Source organism: Anser brachyrhynchus (assembly GCF_964034855.1).
Source record: "Anser brachyrhynchus genome assembly, chromosome: 1".
Taxonomy (NCBI): domain Eukaryota; kingdom Metazoa; phylum Chordata; class Aves; order Anseriformes; family Anatidae; genus Anser; species Anser brachyrhynchus.
In genome coordinates this window covers 108350184-108369273 of record NC_137694.1, presented here as the reverse complement: position 1 = coordinate 108369273, position 19090 = coordinate 108350184, and the positions used below count along the sequence as shown (strand labels likewise).

General features: G+C 36.7%; 1 protein-coding gene across 3 annotated transcripts in view; it reads right to left on the bottom strand.

The window, feature by feature from the left end:
- Positions 1–256: 256 nt before the first annotated feature.
- Positions 257–19090, bottom strand: part of LOC308188541 (uncharacterized protein) — a 259739-nt gene continuing 240905 nt past the window's right edge. Inside the window, exons 2-4 of one of the 3 annotated variants that reach the window (XM_080577741.1) lie at positions 6995–8712; positions 2669–2851; positions 257–1697 (exon numbers count right to left, since the gene is read on the bottom strand). The gene's annotated coding sequence lies outside the window, so the exon portion shown is untranslated. Of the gene's footprint in view, positions 1722–2668; positions 2852–6994; positions 8713–19090 lie in introns of all 3 variants that reach the window. The other 2 variants (XM_080577740.1, XM_080577739.1) reach the window with 2 other exon arrangements.

Below are 19090 nucleotides of genomic sequence, written 5' to 3'. Positions count from 1 at the left end.
AATTAGGTAAGACCTTTTCACTTAGACAATTTTCTTTCAGTCTAGATTTTTTTTCCTTTCTGATTTAAATTAACTATTAACTATTTTAGTTAATTTAAAATGACTTGTTTGTATTTACATATTCTCAGCTTTAGAGGCTGTTTATTTATTTATTTGCTTTTTATGTTTTTCTTTTTTTTTTCTTAAACTATTATGATAAGAAATCAAATGAAACCTATATAAAGTTTAATCAAAATATGAGCCATGTAATAAACTAATTTCAAAGGTTACAAAAAATGGCATTAAGGTATTTTATTTATTTTTTATAATCTCATCAGAATCAAATCTAATTTGGATTAATTCCACTTTAAGTGAGCAAAAGGTCATTAAAGGAACTCTGTTAATTTTCATTGATCTTAGACCACTTACCCAGATACTTTTTAGAAGAGACATTTTCGCAATAAACAATATTACTTAGCTTATTTTACAGTGTATTTTACAGTGTTTCTTTCTTTAAAATCAGAATTTTATCTTTAAATAAACTGAATTTATAGACAAGTAGATGTAATATTGTCAGTTGGTTATGAGAAAAATGATAATTTCTGTATGTACACATTCTCAAAGTTAAGGCTTTATAGCCAACCTTAAATCTCGATTTTAAAATATTATTGGCCATTTAATACCAGCACATAAAACAAACTCTTTTTGTAAACAGATAAGTTCTAATTCATGTAGACTCCAAATTCTTAACAATGACAAAGAAAAGTCCTGACTGGATACAGCAAATGATTAAAGAATAAAGATTTGAGGACTATTACATGTAAAACAAGGCACGTATGAATAAAAAAATTGAATGACTTCTACAAACATTTTGAGAATGATTTTGAGAAACAAACTTAAGAAATTATTACAAAATGATTGACATTTTAGCATTTCTGAAATAAAGCCCAGTGTCTTATTTTTGAGTGTTGTGGCAAGTCCTGCAATACAGAAAATGACTCATCCTTCTTAACTCTCTATCAAGTACTAAGACTTTTTGAGGTCAGCAGGGTGATCAACATAGACAATAAGTTTGGCACTAAAGATTTTTGCTGTCTAATCTACTTCATAATCAAGGTAAGTGATTATCTTAATTAACACTCATGTTAATTAGCTGTGAACACTCACTTCATTCTTTTTCTACCCAATTGGCACCACCGTTGCATGAACTTAGTCCATCCCAACCCCAGGACTTCACCTTTGTTTTGTTGAGCTTCATGATGCTCCTGTCAACCCATTTCTCCCGCCTCTCAAAATCCCTCAAACAGAAGTCCTCCCCGCAGTGTGGCATCATCCACAGACTTGCTGAGGGTGCATTCTTTCCCATCATCCAGGTCATTAAATAAGCCATAGAACAGTACTGCCAGTGTTAATATCTGAGAGACACCACTTGTCACAAACTGCCAGTGGGACCTTTCATCCTGATGGTTCAGCCACTTTTCACCCACCTTACTGTACACTTACCCAGTATTTCCAATTTGGCTATAAGAATAGTGTGAGAGGCCTTGCTAAAGATCCTACCAAAGTCAAGAAACATCATCTGCTCTCTCCTTGTCCACCAAGGTATTTGTTTCATCAGGAAGGCAACTGAGTTGGGCAGACACAATTTGCCTTTGATAAATCCAGCTGTCTGTTCTCAGTCATCTTCTTGTCCTTCATGTGCCTGTCATCCACTTTACCTGACATTTTTCAAGAAAATATTTCTGTTTACCAAGTATGATAGAACCAACAGTTTCCTTTTTTAGCTTTAGCAAAATGTAAAGCATAGGATTTACTATGTTAGCATTATAATTTTATCCATTCTGTAGCCTGTTTTGTCCATTCTTCTTGGATGTTGTCACACAGTAGGAAACTTGGCCTCCAGGAAAAGTGTTTTGTTCATGACTTTACAAAAGCCAAGCTTTCTGCCCTAGGGCTTTAGTCTTAATGGATTTATTTTGCATTAGTATACTGTGAATTATTTATTATGTCTGCTAATAATTGTCAAAATAATTGCATCCCAAGTAGCTATGGGACATAGTGAGCATACTATTAAAATTGAGGTAATTGATGCAAATGGGTGGTCTAAATGTAACCTCAAGTGTAAATTTACCTAATTAGTAGAAAGCTAACACCAGGACTTTGTCCTCATGGCAGTCTGCTCCCAAACATGGTACTGTTATCTGCCACTTCTAGGGTTCTAGGGAGTGTTCTAGGGAAATGTCAAGCAGCTACATCTGTTACAGATGTTTTTACAAATGCCAACTTTTGGTTATCAAAATAAGAAAAAATAGTGAAAATATGGTGTATCCTTAAATGAAGAGTAAATAATAACTGTCAAAATTTTGTGAATGCAAAGGGAAATAATAAAATGAAGAAATACTTATGAACTTGTGAAAATACCTACTACAGAAGGTTTCTGGCAGAATGATACTTTCTTTTAAAATTTCTTCTTCTCCCTTATTTCCTTTCATATTGAGAGTTTTTGTTAATACATTAATGAGAAGATTAATGGTACCAACTAAAAAGGCAGCTAGTTTAAGGGGATGTTGGCAGTAAAAGCAGATCTTTTAAGAATTTGCAGTATACTGAATAAATTTGAACCTGATAATCTCTTCTGTATCCTATTTTATTACCTCATCTATCAGTTGCATTCTCATCTTCTACCCACCTGTTATTTCTATTCTTGTTACTGGATCTTCCCTTTCCACACACAAGCTGAGGTCACAATATATCGCTTCCCTGATTTTTCTCCAATAATCAGAAAGGCCTGAACTGATTTCCTCCTGATGCTCTTTTCTTCTGTCACATGCTAGGATGTTTTCACCCACAGCTATGAGAAAGCAGAGGAAAACTTTCTGGGATTTAAAAATAATTTCAGCAAGTCTGGCAGCAGCAACTAGTAATTTAAGGAGCAGTTAAAGATGCACTCTCTAATAAAGGTTTGTTTTTTTGACAATTTATGTCGGAAAACTAGAGAAAAAAGAATTGTGTTCCCTATTTACAAGGGATTTGCTCTCAAAAATAATAAAAAGACCTGGAATAGGACATAAAAAAAGTGTCAAAGCAGAGTAAAAAAGATGAAAGAGTAAATGACTGATCTCAGTCCACTAAAGGCAAAGTCTTTTGTGAGACACAGTAAACTATCAAAGAAGTTAGAAGCTGAGGTATTTATCAGTATGGTCAGGTTAAAGACAGATAGGGACAAGAAAGAACAAACCGCTCCGTACTTAGAAGTGTGATTTCTTCCATGAGGTGCTTTCCCCAACAGATATTTCGATTTTACCAATCTGCATTTGCCTTACTGCAATATAATAGACATTAGGAAAGCACCTGTTATTTTGGTATATCCTTATTTACATTGTTATTTATTTATTTCAAAATAAATAAATAAATAAGATCCTCTGCAAACTGTAGTCTGATCACACTGTAAAACATACAAATAAAGGTAGAAGAAAGAGAAAGATTAATTCCTTTTTTCATGAGGAATAAGAAATTATTTTCAAAAACAATAAATGATTTTCAAAGATGTCTCAGGAGTTTGCGGCATAATATTTAAGTGCAGCATGAAGTAAAATTCATTGAGTACTTTAAATGATAAAGGACAATTTCTTAAAGTAATTCAATACATTGCTAGCTTTTCCAGGTTATATAGTGTTTCCTTTTGAAACTGTTACAAGAAAATCAAAGCAAAATGTTGATTTTTTTTTTTTCATGTTGGTCTCTCATTTTTCAAAAAAAAATTTCCTCAAAAAAAAAAAAAAAAGGAAAGGGGAAAAGGGAGGGGGAAAGGGAAAACTAAACAAAACAAGTAAAGGTATTCCATACCGTCATATGGTATGGAATATCCCTTTGGTTGGTTTAGGTCAGCTGCCCTGGTGATGTTTCTTTTCTCGCATTTTTTGCCCACCCCCTAGGAGGGTTAGAGAGAGTCCTGATGCTGTGCCAGCACTGCTCAGCAGCAGACACAACACTGGTGTGATACCATTGCTGTTTTAGCTACAAGTGCAGAGCACAGCACTGTATGGGCTGCTGCAGGGAAAGTTAACATCCCAGCCTGACCCAGTACACATGTAAGGCCAGGACCTGCTGCAGTGTTAAATGAACTGTTCTAAACCTGGTGTAGCTTGTTATACAAAATCTTTAAACCTAGTTTTTCAGGTCATTCAGTCATACTTAGAAAAAGTATTTATCCAGTAACACATTGTGCCTTACATGGCATGTAAACTGCTTGTACTTCCCATGCCCCTTTAGGATCTCAAACATGAAGCAGAAGCAGCAGCAGCTCTGGAGCAGGACAGCAAGCACCAGGTTAGCGCACTCCGCCTCCCGACCACAGGGGAAAAGATACTGCTGCCTATAATGAACTACTGTTTTTAAACCCTGCACCGCTGAATTTCTCATGAGAAGTTTATAAAGCCATTTTGATTCTCTTGTCTCAGAAGAAGAAATTGGCTCTTTGGCATTTTTTTTCAGCTCTATAACCTCTGATATACAGCTTCCTGTAGCTAAATGAATTAGCATAGTTCACAGAGCTCCCCTACATTGCTACCAGTCCCTTGGAACTTACTATTCGCACCCTGCCAGACTTCTTTCCCTAGTAAAAATGAAACTAGCTCAGAAACCCATTCAACCACTCACTTTATTTCATTATATTTTAATTAATTCTTTTGAAAACTCCTATGAGAAAAGGATCTGAACTTTTTCAGCATTGAGTTTAAAACTAAAATTAAGGCAATGAATCAGGCTGTAGGAACTTGGAAGATAATATTCTAAAATGTATTTGCCAGGCAGCACAACAGAACTGGAAACTGTGCACATTTATTCCGAACACTGAAATATAGTGATTTTATTTTATTTTTTCCCAAAAAATATAGCTTGTTTCTGCTTAGGATGAGCTTTGTCCCATTTTGTACTGCAAGTAGAAAATGCCACTACTCTTCAATGTTACTATAATAAACTTTACCAAAATTACTCTTCCATAAAGAAAATACTAAGGCACTACATTTAGGATTGAAACAATTTTCTATATATATAGTGAATGCATTTGGTTAATGAGAAAGAACATAATTTGTCTGTTATTTTGCCATGTAATATAGAAAAGTGTCAAAAGAATAAAGTGTCATTGTGACCAGATTATTTCTTCAAGTTGATAACTTCCTACTGATTTCTAACAGACAGATTATGGTAATTCTAACATTATCATGACTCATTTTAGCGTTTCAGTGATCTGAATCACTATAGCTTATTACCTTAGGCACTTGTGACCAAATATGTGATCTGTTCCAGTTTTTAATGGACAATATATTTTGGGGAATTTTATCCTATTCTGATACCGGGTACTCCAGCATACACCAAAAGCATGGCAGAGGGATTTCAGCATAATTTGCATATTCAATACTCTGATAACAAAGAAGGTAGGAATATTTGTCTTTTGGTGAACTCCAAGTTGGGTCTTATACTGAAATGCAAAATACCCAGGCATAAAGCCACCCTGCCCAAAATGACCGAGACTGCAGTGCAAACAGCAGCTCTGAGAATGTTGAACCTGACAGCTTTGTGGAAACTTCAGTGTTCAGTCTGCTTGACAGAAAAGGATATTTCAAACCAAAATCAAAATCTGGCTTGCCACATATTTCCAAAATATTTGTGGGAGAACCAAACAATAGGTCTCTTCTTTGTTCTTTCAAAATTGGAGAAAGAATGTTGTATTTAAAGAGTCATGTCTTAGAATTATTAGATTACACTGTACTCATTTGAGCCTCTTGTGTGTGCCCCAGAGGGAGAGGCAGAAGAACTTAACTCTGACAATTGAGACTAAGTGCCAAAACTAAACAAATAATTGGGTACAGGTCTGGGCAACTCCTGTAGGACAAATTGAGTGTGAAGGGACTTAAAACATACTGATTAATTAGAAGGACGAATAAAGAAAGTAAGTTTAGATATTAGAAGTTCACTGTTGTCGAAGATTAGTAGGAGTAAAGTCAGGAAAACACACATACTTTTTTGATTGATGCTATGTTGCTTTATCTGTTTTCCTCTGTATTTATGTTCTGACAGATAAGTATTCTGTTTTGAAGAGGATCTCCCAAGTCACCACAATTTTAACAGGTCAGATACAGCAAATGGGAAATCTATAAAGGCAGCCAAACAGCTTGGGACCTGAAGATGTGATAAGCTTACTAAAGAGCACTATTGTCATTTGGAGACATAACAGAAAAAGAGGGATAAATTGTGGAATATCATCCAGAGATACAGAGGCAGACACAGGGTCTGACACAAGGAAAAATTAAAGTGAGAAAAGGACCTATAGCTGTTAAACAGCTTAATTGGAATCTTAAAGTTGTCTCAAGTCCTTTGTATACATTTTTCTATTTTTGCTGTTAAGAAGATACTATTTTGTTTTTCAGAAAGAGAACCAAAGATTATTATTCTTACTGTTTTATTATTCTGTATTTTCCATATAATTTCTATAGCTATTTTTCACTGTTTACTATTGTTGTTCATTCTTACTCACTTTAATATTTAAAGAGGAACAAAATTAAAGTATTTCAAGATTCAAATAATAAAAATAACAATAACAACACCAAATGAAAAATAAATTATTAATTTCCAATTTCTTTAGAGTAGTCATTTATTTAGAAAGATATAAATTAGAAGTATACCTCATTTAGATAAGCTAATTCCAAGAGGCTGTCAATATTAAATGCAGTACTTGAGTAAGCATCAATAATTGGGATGTAGCTATGTACTGAACCTTATTTTTAAGGTTTTTGTTTTGCTTTGTTTTTAATAACAATTAGTGATAAGTTAAAGGAAAGTAGAATTTGGCAAACCTTGTTGCTTATATATATACTTATGACTTAAACACCTCAGAAATGTAAAAGTGCTAATCTAATAGAAACTGAACCTCACTGTCACAACTGAGAGAATTAAACAGTAGGTTAGACTTCTTATCTACATGGCAGTTTTGAGAAAAAGTTGAAAGAGCAGGTACCTCAGAAAATTGTAGAAATTTGCAGTACATTTGGCAGACTCCATCAGTCAGTTTGAGAAACAGTACTCACCAACACAGCCCTGAGGACTGGGTTGGGGTGGAGGGGAAGAGTAGACTCTTAAAAGCCAAGACACTGCTACCAAGTTGGTGCTTGTCTTCCAAGGAGAAGGAAGTCTAGAAAGATCAAAACGTGCTTCATTATTTACCCACTTTCTGTTCACATTTTTGCCAAGCTAACTGTCTGCTGACAGCATACTAACTTCCCAATGCTTATCAGTCACATGGAGGTCAGCGACCACTGGAGGCACATCCTGGCCTCTGTGCCAATCACCCTAGCAAAAATTAGCCAAGATCAGAGGATGCCTTTCACAAACAATGGAGTCATAGCATAAATAGAAATTGGGAAATGCCTTTTATGGAGAGATGTCATTTAAAAAAGTAATCACATAAAATGTCATATTTGATTGACAGAGCTTCACTTTTTCACCTGTCAGAGCTCTGTCAGCAAAATAATTTCTGGAAATCTATTCAGATAGCAACCACTAGTGTCAAAAATTTCTGGATCTCAGCTGCATGAGAAACTGTCATACCAAGACACCTATATTTCCTTACCACGAAAACAGTGAAAGAAAGCAACGAAATTGTTTGCTCATTGTGAAAAACATGTATGGGAAATTATGAAATCTCTCCCTGGTGATATAGCTATATGGATTTTGGTAGGGTAAAATATGTACTAAGCATATTTATTTCGTTTAGCGTGCATTACTTCTCAGCCTAACTAGAACACAAAAACTGTATCAAGGTCACAATAAAAATTTCACTCTAATTTGTGCGTCACTATAACTTGTATGCCGGGTACAGGTGCCCAGCTGGTGTTAGGGGTCTGGGGTCTGCTGCGTGAGGCGATGCCGGGGCTGCGCCGTGCTGGCCCCAGCCACCCCAACGGCCCCACCGCAGGGCACGGCCGAGCCCCGCAGCCAAGATGGCGGCGCCTCACCTCAGGGGCAGCCTGGGGAAGGGAGGGCAAACACCGCATGGCAGGGGGCGGTGAGGGGAATGGTGTGAGGAGCAGCCCTGCACAGACAGCAAGGGGAGAGCAGGAGAAGGAGAAAGAGGTGCTCCAGGCACTGGAGCAGAGGTTCCCCTACAGCCTGTGGAGATCAGGGAGGAGCGGGTTTTGTGGTTTAACCCGGCTGGCAGCTAAACACCACACAGCCGTTCGCTCACCCTCCCCCCTCCCTCTCTGGGATGGGGGAGAGAAACGGGAAAGTGAAGCCGGTGAGTTGAGATAAAGACAGTTTATTAAGACAGGAATATAATAATAACAATAATAATAATAATAGTGATAATGATAATAGTATTAATAATAATAATGTGTAAGAAAACAAGTGATGCACAATGCAATTGCTCACCACCCGCTGACCGATGCCCAGCCTATTCCCGAGCAGCCGGCCCCCCCACCCCGGCCAGCCACCCCTATATATTGTTTAGCATGACGTCAGATGGTATGGAATACCCCTTTGGCCAGTTTGGGTCAGCTGTCCTGGGTCTGTCCCCTCCCAGCTCCTGCTGCACCCCCAGCCTGCTCGCTGGCAGGACAGAGCGAGAAGCCGAAAAGTCCTTGGCCTGGTGTAAACACTGCTCTGCAACAATTAAAACATCAGCATGTTATCAGCGCTCTTCTCATCCTAATCCAAAACATAGCGCCCTACCAGCTACTATGAGGAAAAATTAACTCTGTCCTAACTGGAACCAGGACAGCGGGCAACCACACTGCAGCCCATGGAGGATCCTACACTGATGCAAGGGGATATATCCTTAAGGAAACAGCAGGCCATGGAAAGGATCCACACTAGAACGGGTTTATCCAGAAGGACTGCACCCCATAGGAAGTACCCATGCTGGAGCAGGGGAACAGTGTGATGAGGAGAAAGGAGCGGCAGAGGGGAGCTTTAATGGACTGACTGCAACCCCAACTCTCCATGCCACTGCACTGCTCGGGGTTGACAGCAAGGAAGTAGAGGAGTTGGGTAGCCACCCACTACACCTTGTAATCAGCAGACAGTTTTACTTCTGCTGTCTCTTGCCGCTGCTCCCCATACTAGTACTGCCTCCAACTACCATTCTTTCTTCATGACTTTTACCCCTTCTAAAGACTCATAAGAACACTACCTTCTTCCCTTTCAAGTCCATTTTGAAAGTACCTTCAATAATATAGTTAAATAACTGTGCCTAATAGTAAACAGGTACTAATAAAAAAATACTGTAACAATAATTAAAAAAAATGCATACATACTTTTATTCATTTAGTTGACTTCTGTTAAATGCAATCAGTGTAGAAGAATCTGATCCCATACAGGCAATAAAAGTGAGACAGATTACGTAAGTGTTTTGACTTTTAGGGAAAAAGACTCATTTTAACTTGTTGAGAAGTTGAATCACCTACTGTATTAAATGGATCCCTTAAAAGTCCAGTGATTTTTCAATTCTTTGCACAGTGTGCAAATATTCAGTATAAATCTTAGAGATCACATTTAATACCTATTTTGTTCATCAGAAATTGGCAAAGAAAAAAAAAGTCTCCGTTAATCTGATTACAATGTGAATGAAAAATACATTTCTATTTTAAAATGGGATTAAGATATTTAATATCATCAGCATACAGGAATCTGAAATCTTTGAACTGGAGGCTCAAAACACGTCCTTCAGGTTTCTTTCTATGCCCTGAAATAATTAATGTTTGATTGATTTATTATCTTGGTATCTAAAATGCAAAGTATTAAACCCCCTACATAAGCTTCATATTTCTAGTACTTCTTTGAAAGCTCATGTTATTTTTTCCACTATAGCTAGATAATTCTGTGAAAGACTTTAAAACAAAACCAAACCAGTTTTTGAATACTTGTGTAGATATTGAAGAAGCAAGCAGCTCAGCTACATTTCAAAAGAGCCTTAAACCTACAGGAGCTATGGGACTTGGCAGCTTTACTCTGAGCAGGTGTTTAGCTTCTCTTGGGGTATCATCAGTGATACATCAAGCCACACCCAAAGCCAAATCTCAAATCCTCCAAGACAAATGACATCCAAACCAGTCTTTTATCAATAAATATCAACAAAAGATTAGACTGGATACAGATTTCACATACACAGCAATCTCCCTTTTCATTCCTTCTCCCCAATACTTCATAGTCTGCTTTGATATGTTTTTTTTCATCACACCACAGTGTGCTAAAAGCTACTAAAATATATTTAATAAATATAGAATTTGTTGGGAACTAGGATTTTGTTAAGGACAGCTTCTATCTTTTAAATATAAATAAGAAATTGTTAATCTTTTACAAAAGATGGCCTGTAAAATATAAGCACATTTTATTCTATTTTATAGAAAATTACTTGGATTTCTACCCAATTCATACAAGTTTCTTCTCTATTTCCTCCTCTGCTCCATGTTCTGATGAATATTTTGCTAGAGAACCCTAATTATCTCAGAAAAGTGAAATTCTTTATCAACAACTACATATAGCAGTTATCAATATGGATATAAGGTCTCTAGCAAACAAATATTCACAGAATTAAGAAATACAGTCTATTAAAAGCAGTCAAATTTCAAGAAGAGAAAAGAATAATATTAAGAATACTACTGTGGGTCTAAATCTCAAATTTGAAGCTCTGTTGGAATGTTATTGAAGGAAGTACTGCCAGTACCTTTGTTCAAAAGATGGATTAATCTGAGAAAAACAGAAGGGAAGGAAGCTGAAACAGACTTAATCAGTAGCATCTGAGTTTTCTTGGGAAGTCTCTTATTTAAATACTAACCAGACCATATGGCTTCAAGATCTTACCAGAGAGGTTTCAGGCTAAATTTAACATAATGCAGGAAACAAGCTGGCTAGCATTTTAGTCAGATTGCATTATAAATCTAAATATAACACCTAAAAGCCTTAAGGGATGCCTGTAGGCAATTCTTGTGTATCTTTATCTCTTTGATGCCTATTTATTCCACTTGAATACATTCACCACCACCACCACCACCCTTCCCAACCCCCCCCCCCCAAAAAAAAAGCGAAAAAAAAAGTTTTGAGAATTCAGAGCTAGGTTACTTCCTATTGGCTTAATCTGACATTCATATTACATAAAAATGATGATGGATTTGGGTTTCTATGCCTAAATATTAACTTCAAGCGATGTCAGGTAAAAATACAATAACCAAATAATGCAACTGTTGATGCCAAAGAGGTGAGGAAGTTTAATACTCTGATGTATTTGTCTTTGTACAGGATAAATTAGCCTAACAGACTTAAAAGGCTTACAACTCTGTGAATATCAGGTATTTTCAGAGATTAGAGACTCTGAACTGTACTGAATCAAAGCATATTTTAGTGCCAATTGCAGGGTCAAATTCTGCTCTTAACTTGAATTACTGACTGAAACAAGAAGAAGCATAAAAGCTGTGTTTGGTCTTTCCATGACACTCCGTTTCTTCCAAAATATTTCCTTTGTAATTAAGCAAACTATAAAGTAGTACCTTCCACATAAGTCATCAAACATTAAATTTAGGACTACTTTACATTAATGAGTTACTAATGGCTGTCTCTCTCCATGGACATACTGTAAGGTTTAAGCCGATATTCCTTATTTTCCATGTATGTCACATTTAAACTCATAACCATACAACTTAAATTGTGAAACTCACCCACATAACTCACAATTTTCTAATGTTCACACCACTTTTATTAGTCTGACAGTACTGTGCTGAGTTTAGATAATCTGATTGGAAGCAACAGCTTCTGAGGTCTTTATGACCAACCTAATAGACCTTTTGCCTTTGCATACTATTCTTCCTTCTATATGTTATATCATTGCTCTTAAATCTGCTCTATTTATTAAAAAATAAAATAAAATAAAAATCCTTTCTCCTGATACTAATTGATATACTTGCTTATGACAATGAGTTTAAGCATCCCACTGCAATTTTGCTTAACTTTCACATTAAAGTTGAACTTAAGTTGAGCTGCTGTTTTCACAGTATAGTTAGCTATTTCAGTTCTCCATAACCTATGCTGACATTCTTCCAGAAAGAATCCTATTGTCACAAGGTTCTCTTTCTCTAAAAAGTCTTTTTCATCATAGCTTCCTGTGTTTTTTAAGTCAATTCTGAATACCTAGATGATGACATAAGTTCCTAGGAGACATACAGCTTCTGAAAATCCATTTTTTGAACCAGAATGCAGTTCTGAAAGTATGTGAACTTTCTTAGCCTCGCTGACATAAGCAGGGGTAAGCACTTGTGGTTTGCAAGAGCAGGAGTGGAAGTCATCTAAGTATTTTCTTCCTTTTTTTTTTTTTTTTCCTCCTGTAGTTTCAAAGTGCAGAAACATCAAAGGGACCAGCTGCCAAAAGGTCATTCAAGGCCAATTAAAAAATGAAGTAGTGCAATTGACCACAAGCTATGAAACATCAGCTTTCCACATCTAATGGTACTGTTTCTATGTTATCAAAAGGGGAGACAGAAATGGAATGAAAACTGATGCAATAGAAAATAAAAATAAAAATAAATAAAGGTCTATGATACGTGGATAATTAATAGGCTTCTGTAATATATTTGTATTTAAGTACAAAGTCAGAAAAGGTTAACTTAGCGAGCTATAAAACATTACAACTTCTGAGGTAAAGGCCAGGAAACTATAACGCAGGGTTAATGGAAAATCAAATGCAAAATCAATTTTTTTTTTTGAGATCTTTGTTTAAAAATATATATTAGATCGTGTAACAACTTGTAAGGTAGAATATAAGATATACCTAAATGACAGTAAGACTTATCCAACTAGGAATCTCAAAAGACAATAAAGTTCATAAACTCCATTATCAAAACCATGCCATATAGTCAAAAGGAGAAATTACATTTCATAAGGATAATCTGTATTAGGATTTTGTTATTACAAACTTGACAAATGACTGTATGTGGTAATAATTTTATTAAGTTTTGCAAGCTTATTGTGTGAAAACATAAAGGCCCAGAAAGCCAGAACAGATAATTACAATTTTTATTCAAATTTGAGAAGTTACTTCATTTTTAGTATCATCATTCTGATACCGAACAAGATGAACAGCTGTACTGGGCTTACATGGCAATGTTTTGGCAGCTGGGAGCCAACACAGGTGGTCTCTGTGAGCTGCCCCATGTCAGATCAGAGCCAGCTCCAGCTGGCTCCGAAAGGGACCCGCTGCTGGCCAAGCCGAGCCACTGAGTCACGCTGGGTGGGCCTCTGGGAGAGCAGATTGAAGGAAGGAAAAAACTGCTGAGACACAGCAGTTGAGAGAGAAGTGAGAACTAGCCCTGCAGCCCTCAAGGTCAGTGAAGAAGGAGGGCAGGAGGTGCTCCAGGCAGGCAGCAGCAGTTCCCCTGAGGCCTGTGGAGAGGCCCCTGGTGGAGCAGGCTGTCCCCCTGCAGCCCATGGGTCCCACATGGAGCAGATCTCCACGCTGCAGCCCGTGGAGGAGCCCCCGGTGGAGCAGGTGGATGTGGCCTGGAGGAGGCTGCGGCCCATGGAGAGCCCCCGCAGGAGCAGGCCCCGGGCCGGAGCTGCAGCCTGTGGAGAGGATCCCACAGGAGAAATTGATATAAACAAAGGGCTGAAGTGTTTAGATAATGATGGGGGAGATTGCTCAGAAATGAAGTGTTATGGACTGACCATGATACCCATTCCCCATTGCCCTGTGCTGCCTAAGGGGAGGAGGTAGATGAGGGTGGATGGGGAGAAGGTGTTTGCTTTCAGTTCTTACTGCTGTAGTCTGCTATCAATAAGTAAGAAATTACTTTGATTTCCCTATGCTGTCTGTTTTGCCTCTGACAGTAATTGATGAGTTTTTTTCTCTATTTTTTTCTCATCGTATTTTTCTCCTGCTGTTCTGTTGAGGACAGGGATTGAGAAAGCGGCATGGTAGAGCTTAACTGCCTGTTGGTGTGGAACCATCACAACAACTTAAGGGAAGTTTTGTTCTGTTTATATCTGTTCAGGTTGATCCCTGAGTTTTCAGGATTCTTAACTGACTTGAACACTAAATCCATTTTCACTGAATGTGTGGGACCTATAATTTTTAAGAAGGTCCCCAATTGATTTTAGCCTAAAATTCAGCATTTGTAAACCTGCATATCTTGAAATGAAAAGTTTAGTGCTAGTTTATTTTAGTATTTATTAGACCTTTTGGTCTTAATGTTATCTAGTGACCACTGTGTTGGAGGCATCTTGACTTTAGGGCCCTTCAGAACAATCTCATGTAATGGTCATTTTAGAAGGGACATCTTAATACAATGCAAACATATATCTAACTCTGGAAATACCACAGGAACATACACATTAATCAGAACAAATTGGTTATTTTGAATTAAACATGCTTATCTGCCTAATATTTTCTCACTGTAATAGACTGAGAAAAATTAGAAATTGCAGACATAAGAGGATAGGAAAAGGACGTGCTTTTTCTACAAGAAATCAACCTCAGTCACTTATTAATAAATCAAAAACACTGATGTATTTTAAAAGCACATTTCTCAATGTAGCTAAGATGTTCTAAAAACATTGCTTCTAAGATTTCCTTCAGTAAAAGAAATGGCCTACCATTTCATGTAAAAATAGCACATGGAATCAAGAGTAATCATCTTCTAATTGTGTCATATCCATAAAATCCAGAGCAGAAAAATAGATGGAAAAGAAGATACTAAAATGTAGTACTACCACATTACTCCAACATAGGTACATAGAAATTAACACTCATTATGTGCAAATTTTTCCCTAATCATCAAGGACGGTTTGTTTTCTTAGAAAAGATTAAAACCCTGCTAAGAGTCTCTGCTTCATAATTCCAGGAATTCTATCTTTAATATATTTGTAACAAGTTCAATGTAAATTACTGTGATTTAGTTAAATTAATTAGAAGAATGACACATTAGCCATGAGATCCATCATCCTCATTGCCTTAAAACCACTATTATCTTCAGAATATCTCCTAAAAACCCATACAGTTGAGAATATTTTTGCCTTGAACACAAGCAGCTATTTTATTTCTCTAAGAAGGGCAGTAATATGACAGAAAATCTAAAGTGTAATTGGAAAGAATGGTACTAGAAGATAGAAATCAGAGTTCATTCTGAGCAGTGTCCTTCAAAAAACTAGGACATGGCATTAAAGTTAACAGCTAATTGTAGATTTTCTGTCTTATATCCATTCTTGTTTTAAATACAGTTTTAGATATTTGCATTACACATTTAGTTACTGTTTCTCCTGGTCTTAAAAACTCTGAAGGGAGGTGGAAGCGATGGATACTATTGAACATTATGCACAACCTATATGGTTGAAGAGTTACTTACTATAAAACGTCCAAGGAGTAGAAGACAAATCTATCAGTTCCGAAATATCCTTACCTACATTGCCTGCTGTTTGTTCTTCACACGCTTAGGGACACTGAACAAATCAGTCCTTAGCCATATACATTTATGATCTGCTTATAAAAACATTCTTTTGTGCATTTAAGGAAGTTAGTACCTAACAGGTGGTTGTTAACTGATTTGTGGCCAGACAACTTGGCTGTCTGCTCTTTTTATAGGTGAATTTTTTAAAGAAACTTTCAGGTTTTGCTGTCATGTTCAACGCATATCTGTGGTTTTTTTTTTTTTTTTTTTTTTTGACATTGACACCAGGAATACTATATAGGAAGAAATATGCTTAAGTACAGTTTTCAAAGTCTCATCTGTGCCATCACTGCATTTATCTCTTGAATTTGAAGATTTTAGACTCCATTAGTGCTTCAAATGTTACTACGAAGAAGACTCCTGTCGTGCATTGCTGAAAATGGATCCGTAATAGTTCTTTCTACAGCAGGGATTCTTTATTTGTACTGCATATCCTACTACCTTTTTTTATTTTTTTCTTCCTCCCAGGTTTGCCAGTATTCATAGTTATGAAGTATGTAAGACAAAGGTAATTCTAACAATTATAGTTCAGTATAAAAACCGATTTTCTTATGCTGTGTGTTTTTCATGAAATGCATTTTCATTTTTCTTAAAACTCCATACATTCAAACCACTTACAGATAAGAACCATCTGTATGTGCTCTACTTCCTTGGCTGACACAGCAAGATATGACATGCCATAAATCATTGCATCAATCTTTTCAGGATATTATTGTATGACTTAATACAATATGACACAACTATTAAGAACCAGATGCAGTGCTTCATAAAATCACAAGTCAGTCTGAGGTATAAAAAAAGACAGCTCTCCTTCAACTATGATGAGAGAACTAATCCTTAGGAGTTAATTAGACCCCAGTCTGTCACAAAGGTCATAAAAGTAGCAACTTTTGAAATAATATTTAATGTGCATGTCTGCAACCAAGCTGCTGCCATGAAGTAATAAAAGGTTTCACAACGTTTCTTTTCCTCTCCAGTTGCTTTGAATGATGAACTCAAAATTCTCATATAACAATTTGTTTCTCACACAAACATAGACACAGGCATTCACCTAATGAAACTCCTTACTTTAATGAAATTCCCAAGTTTAAAATAAGTACATCAGTAGCGTCAGTTCTGCTCTCATTGTTCATGTTCAAGGCTCATAGCCTTAAAACTATCTCAGCTGACCAGTAAACCACTCACAAAACAGCCTGAAGAGATCTTGTCAGCAAATCTACCCTATTTAATGACAACTGAAACGACAGTTCTGTACATGCTCTGCTTTCTAATACTGACTTCAAAAGGGAAAAAGGAAAAAAAAAGAAAAAAAGACTGATTTGCCCAGTTTATTTTAGAGAGAGCTGCTCAGTTGATGGGAAGAGCTATGCAAAGGATGACAAAGAACAAAAGGGCTTGCTTCAGATGCTCATGAAAATGCTCGAAGACTTCTCAGAAAACCATTCTGTACAGAGATAGCCAAGTTGTAACTCACACACAGTAAAGCTCACTTACCAGCTATACAGACTGCAGTCTCAAACAATCCTGTTTTGAGTTCAACAGTAATGTACATGCATATAAAAGCAAGTAAGTACAAAAGTTTTTGCCTTGCACAGGAGCAAGCTACCACTTGCCAGCTGACACATGTCTATGGCTACTCCACAGTATTCCAGTTAGTGATTTCTCCAGAAATTCAGCCATTGCCAGGACCATGCTCTATACTGAACTGTTTCTCACATCAGTGATACATGGTGTAAGGAGCAGGTTAGGAGGAAACGGGAAATAAAGAAGTTGGGAGAAATAAGCTCAGATAACAGAATGGTGAATATGGGTTCAGAAAATGTATACAATATTATAATTCTAGTACACTTAAGGAATCTGCACCAAGAGCTGATCTTTTTGGATTTTAACTCCAAAGAACTGGAACACCTGAAATGTGAAGGTGCACTATATATGCACTATATATGCATTTGGAAATTTGCAGACTAATTAAACTCCTTTTCCCATGTCCCTGTGCTTATCCCCAATAAATCAATAGGTTAATAAATGTGGAGTTCCAGAAACGATTAAAATCCAAAGGAAATTAAAAAGGGAAATCAAATAACCCTACCCCTCACACCTGAAAAAAAAAGAAGAAAAAAGAGTCATTTTGTTACCAGAATAGTTCACTTCAGTCTCGCCTGGAGTCCTTTTAGAGTGATGCTCTCAATTGCTGCTACCTGAGGCAAGGCCAGGGTCTGTAGAAAGGAGACTGTTCTCCCCAGGGTCAGCTGCTGTCACTGCTCTCTTGTTCTACCTCCCCTCCCTGTCCAGTCACAAAACAAACACAAAGGCACCAGTGACTATAAACAGAGCAGTGCTTCTGCAATACCTCTGAACTTTTCACTTAGCAGAGAAAATGACTTGTAGCCTACTTACAGCTCCCTTGTACTCCATGGAGCCCTGGAACCTGTGCTGCTCAGAGCTGAAGCTACACCTATTCTCAGCTTCTGGCTTTCCAAAACTACAGTTGATATTTCCTTGTCTTTTTGCTCTTATCTTTCCAGAATCCACTGAATAGTTTTGCCTACTCTGTTGAGAAGAGTTGAGCCAGATCTGACTAGTATCAGCCACTGCTGGAAATGAGTGATTGGACTACATATGCCACTGATATGATAATGATAACTGCCTAAGATTTCCATCCTGCAAATTTTGAAAATATACCAAAAGCATATTTGCACCAAAATGTGTCATGCAAAAGTCACAAACAATTGACATTGAATATTATCCATTATTAAAAAAAAAAAAAAAAAAAAAAAAGATTACAAAGGGCACACTGACCAATCACAGTCAACAAGGGAAAAGAAATTGCTTACAAAACCTCTTTTCCTCTTTTTATTTTTTTATTTTTTTTTTCTGTCTTCTGTGGTATCATACATGTCATTCATTTCTCGTTAGTGGTTCTGGAAAGTGCATGCACATAAAATATTTAAACAGCAGACTGTTACCTATTCTTTTTTTTTTTTTAATATCAATTTAAAAAATGAATAAGTTAATACTGTGTTTTTATTTAATTATGATTGGGAAGTATATAAAAGAATAAGACTGAGATTTGAGAGCTAGGAGGTTCTAATAGAAGGCTTTCTGATCTTTGTGTTCTTGTCAGCCTGCTTGCAAGAAAGCAAGAGAGCACTAATGAGAGCACATTAGAAAATAACCAGGGAAGATTTCATTAAGTAGCTTAGTTAAGACTGAGAACAGGAGGAGAATAAATTTGAGTCAAACTTAACTGGTAAGGTATTAAGCACAATGTTCAGACAAAAGTCCAGAGTTACTAACGTTACTCTTGACAGGCTGATGCTATATATCTGGAACACAGGATATGAAATACTAATGTTTGAAATTTTCTTTGCCTGTATGTACAAGTCATTGGACAATGAGTTTTCTCACCTAATGGTGACAATAGCTGGGAATTTAGAGGAACCAGTTCAATAAGACTTATGAGATAATGACTACACCAAGTGAGCCAATTTAACAGTTCACTGCTACTGAATCCTTGTTTTAACTCCCTCAACACTGCACTTCCAGGATATGCTTTCTTGTGCCAGAATGGTTGTACACGAGACCACTCCATAATCCGATTTAATTCATTAAAACACAAAACAGAA